General features: G+C 42.4%; 1 protein-coding gene across 2 annotated transcripts in view; it reads left to right on the forward strand.

Moving 5' to 3' along the window:
- Positions 1 to 965: 965 nt before the first annotated feature.
- LOC122933466 overlaps positions 966 to 12,007 on the forward strand; it is an 85,639-nt gene continuing 74,597 nt past the window's right edge. Inside the window, exons 1-2 of one of the 2 annotated variants that reach the window (XM_044288482.1) lie at positions 966 to 1,102; positions 4,604 to 4,686. The gene's annotated coding sequence lies outside the window, so the exon portion shown is untranslated. Of the gene's footprint in view, positions 1,103 to 4,545; positions 4,687 to 12,007 lie in introns of those variants that run through there. The other variant, XM_044288481.1, reaches the window with a different exon arrangement.

Consider the following 12,007-nt stretch of genomic DNA (forward strand, 5'->3'; position numbering starts at 1 on the left):
TTTCAGAAGGTCAGTATTTGGTAAATGTTTTCATTCAGTAATTGTAAGCCAAAAACAGGAGTGGGTCCAAAACAGAGACAACATGTAATGGGATTATTTCTATGTCTTTTGCACCCACTCCTGCTTTCAGCTTACAAATTCTGATAAGATACTGACCAAACACTGACAGTGTGAAAAAGGCCATATGGATGCTCAAAATACAGGATCCTTTTTTTTATATTCTTTTGACGGTTTAGAAGTAAAAAAAATAAATAAACTTTGATGTCAAGGGTGTAGCAGTGGCAGTAACTGTGACAATAATGGCCCCATGACAGAGTGGGGGCGGTGGCAGCAGCAGCAGCAGCGGCAATAACCGTGACAAACGTGGCCCCATGACAGAGTGGGGATGGTGGCAGTAGCTGCAATAGAGGCAGTAACTGTGACAATAGTGACCCAATAACAGAGTAGTGACAGTGAAAATAGTGACCCCATAACAGAGTGGGTATGAGGGCGGGCAGTGGCAGTAAAAAGGACAATATTGGCCCCATGACCAAGTGGGGAGAGTGGACAACAGTAGTGGCATATAGCACAAGATGGTGGTAGATCACAGTAGTAGCAGAGTTTATACTTTTTAGCCCCTCCTGCAGGGCAGCATGCATGTCTCTGAGATAGCCACTTCTCAGGAATGTGGCCTCAGCACAATGGGGAATGGGGATCTAACTATCTCTAACCGACTACATTACAAAGACTTTATTACACAGAATATTAAAGGTAATATAAAAGAGACAGAATTAAAGGGGATAGAACGAATCAGTTCTTCAAAATTCCCTTACAATACAGAGGTCAATGGAGTAGCGAAACTCAGGAACAACGGAGATTTAATTTCTAGAATGAATCGATTCTACACTTGAATGATAACTCTGATGCTGTAATGTAATCAACAAACGCAGTCACGAGACCAGTCACACATAAGGAAGTGGATGCAGATGGCAGCAGCTTATCAGATAACAAGAAACTTTCCGTGCTGTTTTTCTGTGTAGAAAAGTAGAAAACTTCAAGCGATCAGCCAATTTGCTCAGGGGGATCAGACTAGGAGGAGAGTCCTGCTGGATCAATCAATAAGGTAATAAGCACTGGACACCTAGGGCACTGAACCATGAACTATAGGGATAGGGTGCTAAACTACTGGACACAGGGGGGTGAAATTAAATGACACTTCTCTGTTAGGTGATGTAAAACATAACAATTAGAGAGGGCTTAAAAAAAAAAAAACAGGGGGCACCATAATTAATATGTAGGCTTGGAAGTTAAACTGCCGGGAGAGTGCAGCAAGAGTGCAGGGCAGGGAGAGGGCAGGAAGCATGCAGTGGGAGTGTATCACTGTGTGCATTATGGTCTAGAGCACCCACATTCATACTTAAGCCGTTCTGTAGGTACTGTGCTGTCAGAATTACAGGCAGCTGTAATTTATCACTACATGTCTACATTACTGTGCAGGGCAACCAGATTCATAGTTAACCAGATTCATAGTTAATCATACAACACCCTTCAGTAAATCAGAAAAAGAAAAAGGGTGCGCCCCTGCAGATGCTGTGTTCAAATGGCTCCTTAGGCTGAGTTCACACGGGCGAGATTTCCGCGCGGGTGCAATGCGGGAGGTGAACGCATTGCACCCGCACTGAATCCGGACCCATTCATTTATATGGGGCTGTGCACAGGAGCTGTGATTTTCACTTATGCGTTGCGTGAAAATCGCTCTATATTGTGTGTTTATCATGCAACGCAGGCCCCATAGAAGTGAATGGGGCTAAGTGAAAATCGCAAGCATCCGCAATCAAGTGCGGATGCGGTGTGATTTTCACGCATGGTTGCTAAGATGACAGTCTATTCACTGTATTATTTTCCCTTATAATATGGTTATAAGGGAAAATAATAGCATTGTTTAATACAGAATGCTTAGTAGGTGGTCAATTGAGGGTTAAAAAATAATTAACTCACCTTCTCCTCTTGATCGCGTAGCTGCCGGTCTCTTCTTATTTCTTTAATCATGAGCTGCCGGCTAAAGGAGCTGATGTGACATCACATCACATGGTCCAATCACATGGTCCATCACCGTAGAGATGGACCATGTGATCTGATGTCACCACAGGTCCTTTAGCCGGCAGCTCAAGAGGAGAAGCTGAGTTAATTATTTTTTTAATTTTTAACCCTCAATTGACCACCTACTAAGCATTCTGTATTAAAAAATACTATTATTTTCCCTTATAACCATGTTATAAGGGAAAATAATAACATCTACACAACACCGAACCCAAACCTGAACTTCAGTGAAGAAGTTTGGGTCTGGGTACCACAGTCAGTTTTTTATCACCCGCGCGATAAAAACTGAACAACGGAACACAATTGCAGTAAAAAATAACTGCAAATGGGTACCTACTCGCGCGGATTTGCCGCAACGCATCCGGACCTTATTCGGACACGCTCGTGTGAACTCAGCCTTAGTGGAACAAAATAAAGAAATAGAGGCAGGGCCAATAAAGTAGTGGAGAAAAAAAATGTTATTTTAATGCATGTTATGGCAGTCCAAACACATGCTTAATAATGCCTTCTGTTAGCTGTCGAATCACTGTACATCAGTATTACAGGTCACTGTTACCGTCAGGTCTAATTTGTCGCTGTGGACTTAATGTAGTGCCCTAAGATTCAAGTAGTGGCCCATGAGTACTGAGGGTGGCAGCTGCAGTGGCAGTAATAGTTACAATAGTAGCCCCATGTCAGAGTGGGGAGGGTGGCAGCAGAAGAACTGGCAGTAACCGTGACAAAAGTTCCCCCATGATAGTGTGGGGATGGTTGCATCAGCAGCAGTGGCAGTAACTTTGAAAATAATGCCCCCATGACAGAGTGGGGATGGTGGCAGCAGCTGCAGTGCCAATAACGGTGACAAAAGTTGCCCCATGAAAAAGTGGGGACAGTGGCAGCAACTGCAGTAGTGGCAGTAATCATGACAATAGTGGCCCCATAACAGAGTGGTGACGGTGGCAATAGTGGCCCCATGACAAAGTGGGGATCGTGGTGACAGCAGCAGCAGTGGCAGTAGTGGCCCATGATAGAGTGGGGAAGGTGGCAGAGACAGTGACAGTAGTGGCCCCATGACATGAGTGGAGAGGGGAGGGGGGAGGCATCAGCAAAGGCAGTGATGTTGTTTTAACATCATTATTTATTGTTTCCATTCTTCTGATCCATCAGAAGAACAGAAAACTAAAAACAAAACAAAAAACAATCCAGTATTTTGAGCATCCATAAAGCCTCTTTTAGACTGTCAGTCTTTGGTCAGTGTTTTGCATCAGTATTTGATCAGTATCTGTAAGCCTAAAACAGGAGTGGGTCCAAAATAGAGATAAAATGTAATGGGAGTATTTACATCTCATTTGTGTTTTGGACCCACTCTTGATTTTGGATTACCAATTCTCATCAAATATTAATTCAAAACACTGACCAAATACTGACCATCTGAAAGAGGCCTTATGCTCAATTTGCATTCACTTATGTCTGAAATTATTTTATTTTTTTTACAAGGAAAAAAAGTCCTGCATGCATGCCTCTTTCAGAAGGTCAGTATTTGGTAAATGTTTTCATTCAGTAATTGTAAGCCAAAAACAGGAGTGGGTCCAAAACAGAGACAACATGTAATGGGATTATTTCTATGTCTTTTGCACCCACTCCTGCTTTCAGCTTACAAATTCTGATAAGATACTGACCAAACACTGACAGTGTGAAAAAGGCCATATGGATGCTCAAAATACAGGATCCTTTTTTTTATATTCTTTTGACGGTTTAGAAGTAAAAAAAATAAATAAACTTTGATGTCAAGGGTGTAGCAGTGGCAGTAACTGTGACAATAATGGCCCCATGACAGAGTGGGGGCGGTGGCAGCAGCAGCAGCAGCGGCAATAACCGTGACAAACGTGGCCCCATGACAGAGTGGGGATGGTGGCAGTAGCTGCAATAGAGGCAGTAACTGTGACAATAGTGACCCAATAACAGAGTAGTGACAGTGAAAATAGTGACCCCATAACAGAGTGGGTATGAGGGCGGGCAGTGGCAGTAAAAAGGACAATATTGGCCCCATGACCAAGTGGGGAGAGTGGACAACAGTAGTGGCATATAGCACAAGATGGTGGTAGATCACAGTAGTAGCAGAGTTTATACTTTTTAGCCCCTCCTGCAGGGCAGCATGCATGTCTCTGAGATAGCCACTTCTCAGGAATGTGGCCTCAGCACAATGGGGAATGGGGATCTAACTATCTCTAACCGACTACATTACAAAGACTTTATTACACAGAATATTAAAGGTAATATAAAAGAGACAGAATTAATAAAGGGGATAGAACGAATCAGTTCTTCAAAATTCCCTTACAATACAGAGGTCAATGGAGTAGCGAAACTCAGGAACAACGGAGATTTAATTTCTAGAATGAATCGATTCTACACTTGAATGATAACTCTGATGCTGTAATGTAATCAACAAACGCAGTCACGAGACCAGTCACACATAAGGAAGTGGATGCAGATGGCAGCAGCTTATCAGATAACAAGAAACTTTCCGTGCTGTTTTTCTGTGTAGAAAAGTAGAAAACTTCAAGCGATCAGCCAATTTGCTCAGGGGGATCAGACTAGGAGGAGAGTCCTGCTGGATCAATCAATAAGGTAATAAGCACTGGACACCTAGGGCACTGAACCATGAACTATAGGGATAGGGTGCTAAACTACTGGACACAGGGGGGTGAAATTAAATGACACTTCTCTGTTAGGTGATGTAAAACATAACAATTAGAGAGGGCTTAAAAAAAAAAAAACAGGGGGCACCATAATTAATATGTAGGCTTGGAAGTTAAACTGCCGGGAGAGTGCAGCAAGAGTGCAGGGCAGGGAGAGGGCAGGAAGCATGCAGTGGGAGTGTATCACTGTGTGCATTATGGTCTAGAGCACCCACATTCATACTTAAGCCGTTCTGTAGGTACTGTGCTGTCAGAATTACAGGCAGCTGTAATTTATCACTACATGTCTACATTACTGTGCAGGGCAACCAGATTCATAGTTAACCAGATTCATAGTTAATCATACAACACCCTTCAGTAAATCAGAAAAAGAAAAAGGGTGCGCCCCTGCAGATGCTGTGTTCAAATGGCTCCTTAGGCTGAGTTCACACGGGCGAGATTTCCGCGCGGGTGCAATGCGGGAGGTGAACGCATTGCACCCGCACTGAATCCGGACCCATTCATTTATATGGGGCTGTGCACAGGAGCTGTGATTTTCACTTATGCGTTGCGTGAAAATCGCTCTATATTGTGTGTTTATCATGCAACGCAGGCCCCATAGAAGTGAATGGGGCTAAGTGAAAATCGCAAGCATCCGCAATCAAGTGCGGATGCGGTGTGATTTTCACGCATGGTTGCTAAGATGACAGTCTATTCACTGTATTATTTTCCCTTATAATATGGTTATAAGGGAAAATAATAGCATTGTTTAATACAGAATGCTTAGTAGGTGGTCAATTGAGGGTTAAAAAATAATTAACTCACCTTCTCCTCTTGATCGCGTAGCTGCCGGTCTCTTCTTATTTCTTTAATCATGAGCTGCCGGCTAAAGGAGCTGATGTGACATCACATCACATGGTCCAATCACATGGTCCATCACCGTAGAGATGGACCATGTGATCTGATGTCACCACAGGTCCTTTAGCCGGCAGCTCAAGAGGAGAAGCTGAGTTAATTATTTTTTATTTTTTAACCCTCAATTGACCACCTACTAAGCATTCTGTATTAAAAAATACTATTATTTTCCCTTATAACCATGTTATAAGGGAAAATAATAACATCTACACAACACCGAACCCAAACCTGAACTTCAGTGAAGAAGTTTGGGTCTGGGTACCACAGTCAGTTTTTTATCACCCGTGCGATAAAAACTGAACAACGGAACACAATTGCAGTAAAAAATAACTGCAAATGGGTACCTACTCGCGCGGATTTGCCGCAACGCATCCGGACCTTATTCGGACACGCTCGTGTGAACTCAGCCTTAGTGGAACAAAATAAAGAAATAGAGGCAGGGCCAATAAAGTAGTGGAGAAAAAAAATGTTATTTTAATGCATGTTATGGCAGTCCAAACACATGCTTAATAATGCCTTCTGTTAGCTGTCGAATCACTGTACATCAGTATTACAGGTCACTGTTACCGTCAGGTCTAATTTGTCGCTGTGGACTTAATGTAGTGCCCTAAGATTCAAGTAGTGGCCCATGAGTACTGAGGGTGGCAGCTGCAGTGGCAGTAATAGTTACAATAGTAGCCCCATGTCAGAGTGGGGAGGGTGGCAGCAGAAGAACTGGCAGTAACCGTGACAAAAGTTCCCCCATGATAGTGTGGGGATGGTTGCATCAGCAGCAGTGGCAGTAACTTTGAAAATAATGCCCCCATGACAGAGTGGGGATGGTGGCAGCAGCTGCAGTGCCAATAACGGTGACAAAAGTTGCCCCATGAAAAAGTGGGGACAGTGGCAGCAACTGCAGTAGTGGCAGTAATCATGACAATAGTGGCCCCATAACAGAGTGGTGACGGTGGCAATAGTGGCCCCATGACAAAGTGGGGATCGTGGTGACAGCAGCAGCAGTGGCAGTAGTGGCCCATGATAGAGTGGGGAAGGTGGCAGAGACAGTGACAGTAGTGGCCCCATGACATGAGTGGAGAGGGGAGGGGGGAGGCATCAGCAAAGGCAGTGATGTTGTTTTAACATCATTATTTATTGTTTCCATTCTTCTGATCCATCAGAAGAACAGAAAACAAAAAACAATCCAGTATTTTGAGCATCCATAAAGCCTCTTTTAGACTGTCAGTCTTTGGTCAGTGTTTTGCATCAGTATTTGATCAGTATCTGTAAGCCTAAAACAGGAGTGGGTCCAAAATAGAGATAAAATGTAATGGGAGTATTTACATCTCATTTGTGTTTTGGACCCACTCTTGATTTTGGATTACCAATTCTCATCAAATATTAATTCAAAACACTGACCAAATACTGACCATCTGAAAGAGGCCTTATGCTCAATTTGCATTCACTTATGTCTGAAATTATTTTATTTTTTTTACAAGGAAAAAAAGTCCTGCATGCATGCCTCTTTCAGAAGGTCAGTATTTGGTAAATGTTTTCATTCAGTAATTGTAAGCCAAAAACAGGAGTGGGTCCAAAACAGAGACAACATGTAATGGGATTATTTCTATGTCTTTTGCACCCACTCCTGCTTTCAGCTTACAAATTCTGATAAGATACTGACCAAACACTGACAGTGTGAAAAAGGCCATATGGATGCTCAAAATACAGGATCCTTTTTTTATATTCTTTTGACGGTTTAGAAGTAAAAAAAATAAATAAACTTTGATGTCAAGGGTGTAGCAGTGGCAGTAACTGTGACAATAATGGCCCCATGACAGAGTGGGGGCGGTGGCAGCAGCAGCAGCGGCAATAACCGTGACAAACGTGGCCCCATGACAGAGTGGGGATGGTGGCAGTAGCTGCAATAGAGGCAGTAACTGTGACAATAGTGACCCAATAACAGAGTAGTGACAGTGAAAATAGTGACCCCATAACAGATTGGGTATGAGGGCGGGCAGTGGCAGTAAAAAGGACAATATTGGCCCCATGACCAAGTGGGGAGAGTGGACAGTAGTGGCATATAGCACAAGATGGTGGTAGATCGCAGTAGTAGCAGAACCCAACAAAAGCAGTGTAATAGCAGGGGCCAGTGGCATGCATATCTTTTTTATTTTTTTTATTTAACATGTATATATCAGTAGGCCAAGAAGCCCCTTTGTAGGAATGGCAGTAGAGGTAGTAGGCACAGGCAGGTAGCAACATCAGAATGGTGGCAGCAGCACGTGGCCAGTAACAGCCCATTTTGCACAATATTCCAGTGTGTGTTTCATTAGTGGCAGAATGACCTATTCTGTAGCATCAGGCACTGGTACCTGGAAATCCTGGTTGATCCACGCCTGATTCATCGTTATGAAGGTTAGTCTCTCAACATTTTGGTAGGAAAGGTGAGTTCTCTTAGGGGTAACTTTGCCCCCCCCAACTGCAGAACTGAACACCCGCTCTAATGCCACACTACTGGCTGGACAGGAAAGAAGGTCCATGGCAAACTCGGCCAGTTGCGGCCACAATTCAAGTTTGGCTGCCACGTAGTCCAGGGGGTCTTGAATCTGGGGTGACAGGGTGTAGTCCAAGTATAGAGCAAGAATAGGCATTTCTACAAAGGGCCGCCAGTTCCGTTCCGCAAATTGCAGAAGGCACACAGACGGCTTCCATTTTTTGCGGATCCGCGGTTTGCGGACTGCAAAAAACGGAACGGTCGTGTGCATGAGGCCTATGTGTGTATTTAAAATGTTTAATATGACAATCACTATGCAAACTATTATAAGAATGAATCACCTTTTTTGGATGAACATGCAAAACAGTAAAACATAGAAAAATGTAACATAGCATACTGCCTCAACAGTGCATAGAACACGACAGGTACAAAGTGCTAAATATTTCAAATACCTTAAATAAATAACTCAGTTTCTCCCCTACATATTATTCTCTATCCACAGGATAGGAGATAAGTTGTCTGATTGTGGGGGGGGGGGTTGCCCAGTACCCAGAACGCCGGCTCTGCCAGGCTTCAGAGTGGCACACCCCCTCCATTCATCTCTATGGGAGAGACAGAGATACAGCGTTCGCGTTTCTCCGACTCTCCCAAAGAGATACATGGAGGGGGCTTGTTGACCACAGCTTCAGACTGTGGTCAACAGTAATACGGCAGAGGAGCACCTGGGCACCAGGCAGGAGATCGTGGCGAGTCCCAGCGGTGGGACCCCCTGCAATCATACATTTATATCCTATCCTGTGGATAGGGGATAACAATTAAAGTACCACAGTTTCCTTTAATAAGAAAGAATATCAATAACTTAAAATACCAAGAATCAAAAAACCCTGAGTTTCAAATTTTCCAGCAGTGTAACAAACTTAAATAACAATATACAACAATAAATAACATAAAACGTAAAAGGGGGGGGGGGGGGGAATCCATGAGTTTTAAGAAATTATCACAAAATATGTGCTAAATCACAGTTGGGGCTCATACACAAGCCTCCTTGAGGTGTTAACAGTTGTAAACTTTAAAAGGACCACATCTTTGAGTCAGCACAAGCTGTTGTAAATTTATTCATCACATCTGAATAATTCAATTTTGAAGCCAGATCATGTTCAATGGACAAAATTGCCAGGGCAGATAATCTCTCTTGGCTCATAGTTGATCTGAAGTAGGTTTTTATTAATTTTAGTTTTGAAAAGCTCCTCTCTGCCGATGCAACAGTAACTGGAATTGTTAATGCTACATAAATGTTTGGATAAACAGCAGTTAAGTTATTATTAATGAGGTAATGTATCTCAAAGACCCGCACATATCCAATTTTTGAGGTATAGTACGAGTACACATTCGAAGCTCTTCATACAATTCTAGACTCTGTATGTCAGAATCAGAAGAATTGGGTAAAGTAAGTCGTGTTTCCAGTTCTTTGTAGTTTTGTAAAAGGTCTTCATCAGATTTCATGCATAAAGATGAGATGTCATATAAGAAACCAAAATTGTTAACATAGCCTTTTAAACCTTCAAACCAAGGCGCAGCACTATTGCGAATCTTGTCAACAATAATGTTGCGGTATTCTGCTCTGAATTTGTCTGCAGGTTTAACAACTGGTTCATCTGGGCCGTCATAGTCAAACATTCTTTTGGCCCTGCGTATCCGACTCTGTCGAAATTCTTTTGGAATGTCCAATTCTTCAGCTATTTCGCTGGCAGCAACAATTGCAGAAGTAAAGCCATTTTGCCTATAATCTTCCAACCAGCGAAGGAATTCTTCCAAATGCTTCAATGATGTATCTAACTGCATATTAGACTTTTGCAATACCTTGCTGATCATGGTAATTTTCACCAAAATCTCATACCACACAACTAATGACGGTACAAACTCATATGACAAAATTTCTTCTTGTAGTGAATTTCATTCACTACAGAATGCAGGATCATTGTTTTTCCGTGCTATCTCTTCCAGACACACAGCGATTTCTTTTAGTTGGTAACGAACAGCCTTTACACTCTCAACTCTGCATTCCCATCTAGTGTCAGATAATGGCTTGAGGGTAATAGTAACCTTCTCTTTTAAAGCAGACTGCCTATTGGATGAGCCAGAAAATAATGTGTACAGTCGTTGCAAAACCCCCAAAAATAGTTTAGCTTTTGAACAAGATGCTGCTGCACCGCCAAGTACCAAATTCCAACTGTGACATCCACAGGGTGTAAAAAAGGCTGAAGGATTTATATTTAATATCCTGGTTTTGACACCACTCTTCTCTCCCCGCATGTTAGCACCATTATCATATCCCTGCCCTCTACAGTTTTTAATGTCCAAACCAGATGTTCAATTTCCAGGAGTATGGTTTTTTTGTCAACTCTTCAGGTGTAGTTTTTTCCACTGGTATAAATCCAATGAAATGTTCTTCAATGTCTTCTGACTTTGCATTAACATGGCGCAATATCACCGTCATCTGTTCAATGTGACTGATGTCTCTAGTGCAATCAAGAATGATTGAGTAATATTTTGCCTGGAGAATCTTTTCCATAACTGTTTGCTTGACAAGTTTGGCCATTAGTGCAATTAATTCATTTTGGATGTTTTTTCCCAAGTAATGGTTGTGTACACATTTATCGTCTATCCTCTGTAAGTGCTCACGAAGAACAGTATCAAATCTTGCACAATGTTTAATTAGATCTATAAAATTTCCACTTCTCTCTTCTTCTAAATTATCCCTGTGACCTCTAAATAATAAGTTATGAGATGCCAAAAACTGCACTGTGGCTAGAGGCCTTTCTAGAATTTCCCACCAACGGTGTTTTTCAAGCAGTATTTGTTTCTGTATTTATGCATCACTAGTTCTCCCACATCTAAATTTTGTTTTAGCTTCCATCCATTTAAGAATGTTCTCTAAATGGTCAGAGCTATTTTCATGAAGACTCAGTCGACTGCTGAGGTTCTTCCAGTCACTGCAGCCATCAGACATAAAAGCTTTCCGTGATACTGAGAATAGTCGACAGCGAAAACAGAAAACACAGTCCTTCTAGTAACATAGTACATAAGGCCGAAAAAAGACATTTGTCCATCCAGTTCGGCCTGTCATCCTGCAAGTTGATCCAGAGGAAGGCAAAAAACCCCTGTGAGGTAGAAGCCAATTTTCCTCACTTTAGGGGAATAAAAATTCCTTCCCGACTCCAATCAGGCAATCAGAATAAATCCAGTGGATCAACGATATCTCTCTAGTAGCTATAGCCTGTAATATTATTACGCTCCAGAAATACATCCAGGCCCCTTTTGAATTCCTTTATTGTACTCACCATCACCACCTCCTCAGGCAGAGAGTTCCATAGTCTCACTGCTCTTACCGTAAAGAATCCTCTTCTATGTTTGTGTACAAACCTTCTTTCCTCCAGACGCAGAGGATGTCCCCTCGTCACAGTCACCGTCCTGGGAATAAATAGATGACGGGATAGATCTCTGTACTGACCCCTGATATATTTATACATATTAATTAGATCTCCTCTCAGTCGTCTTTTTTCTAAAGTGAATAACCCTAATTTTGATAATCTTTCAGGGTACTGTAGTTGCCCCATTCCAGTTATTACTTTAGTTGCCCTCCTCTGGACCCTCTCCAGCTCTGCTATGTCTGCTTTGTTCACTGGAGCCCAGAACTGTACACAGTACTCCATGTGTGGTCTGACTAATGATTTGTAAAGTGGTAGGACTATGTTCTCATCACGGGCATCTATGCCCCTTTTGATGCAACCCATTATCTTATTGGCCTTGGCAGCAGCTGCCTGACACTGTTTTTTGCAGCTTAGTTTGCTGTTTATTAAAATTCCTAGATCTTTTTCCATGTCAG

The sequence above is a fragment of the Bufo gargarizans genome, chromosome 3 (genome assembly GCF_014858855.1).
Source record: "Bufo gargarizans isolate SCDJY-AF-19 chromosome 3, ASM1485885v1, whole genome shotgun sequence".
Classification (NCBI taxonomy): domain Eukaryota; kingdom Metazoa; phylum Chordata; class Amphibia; order Anura; family Bufonidae; genus Bufo; species Bufo gargarizans.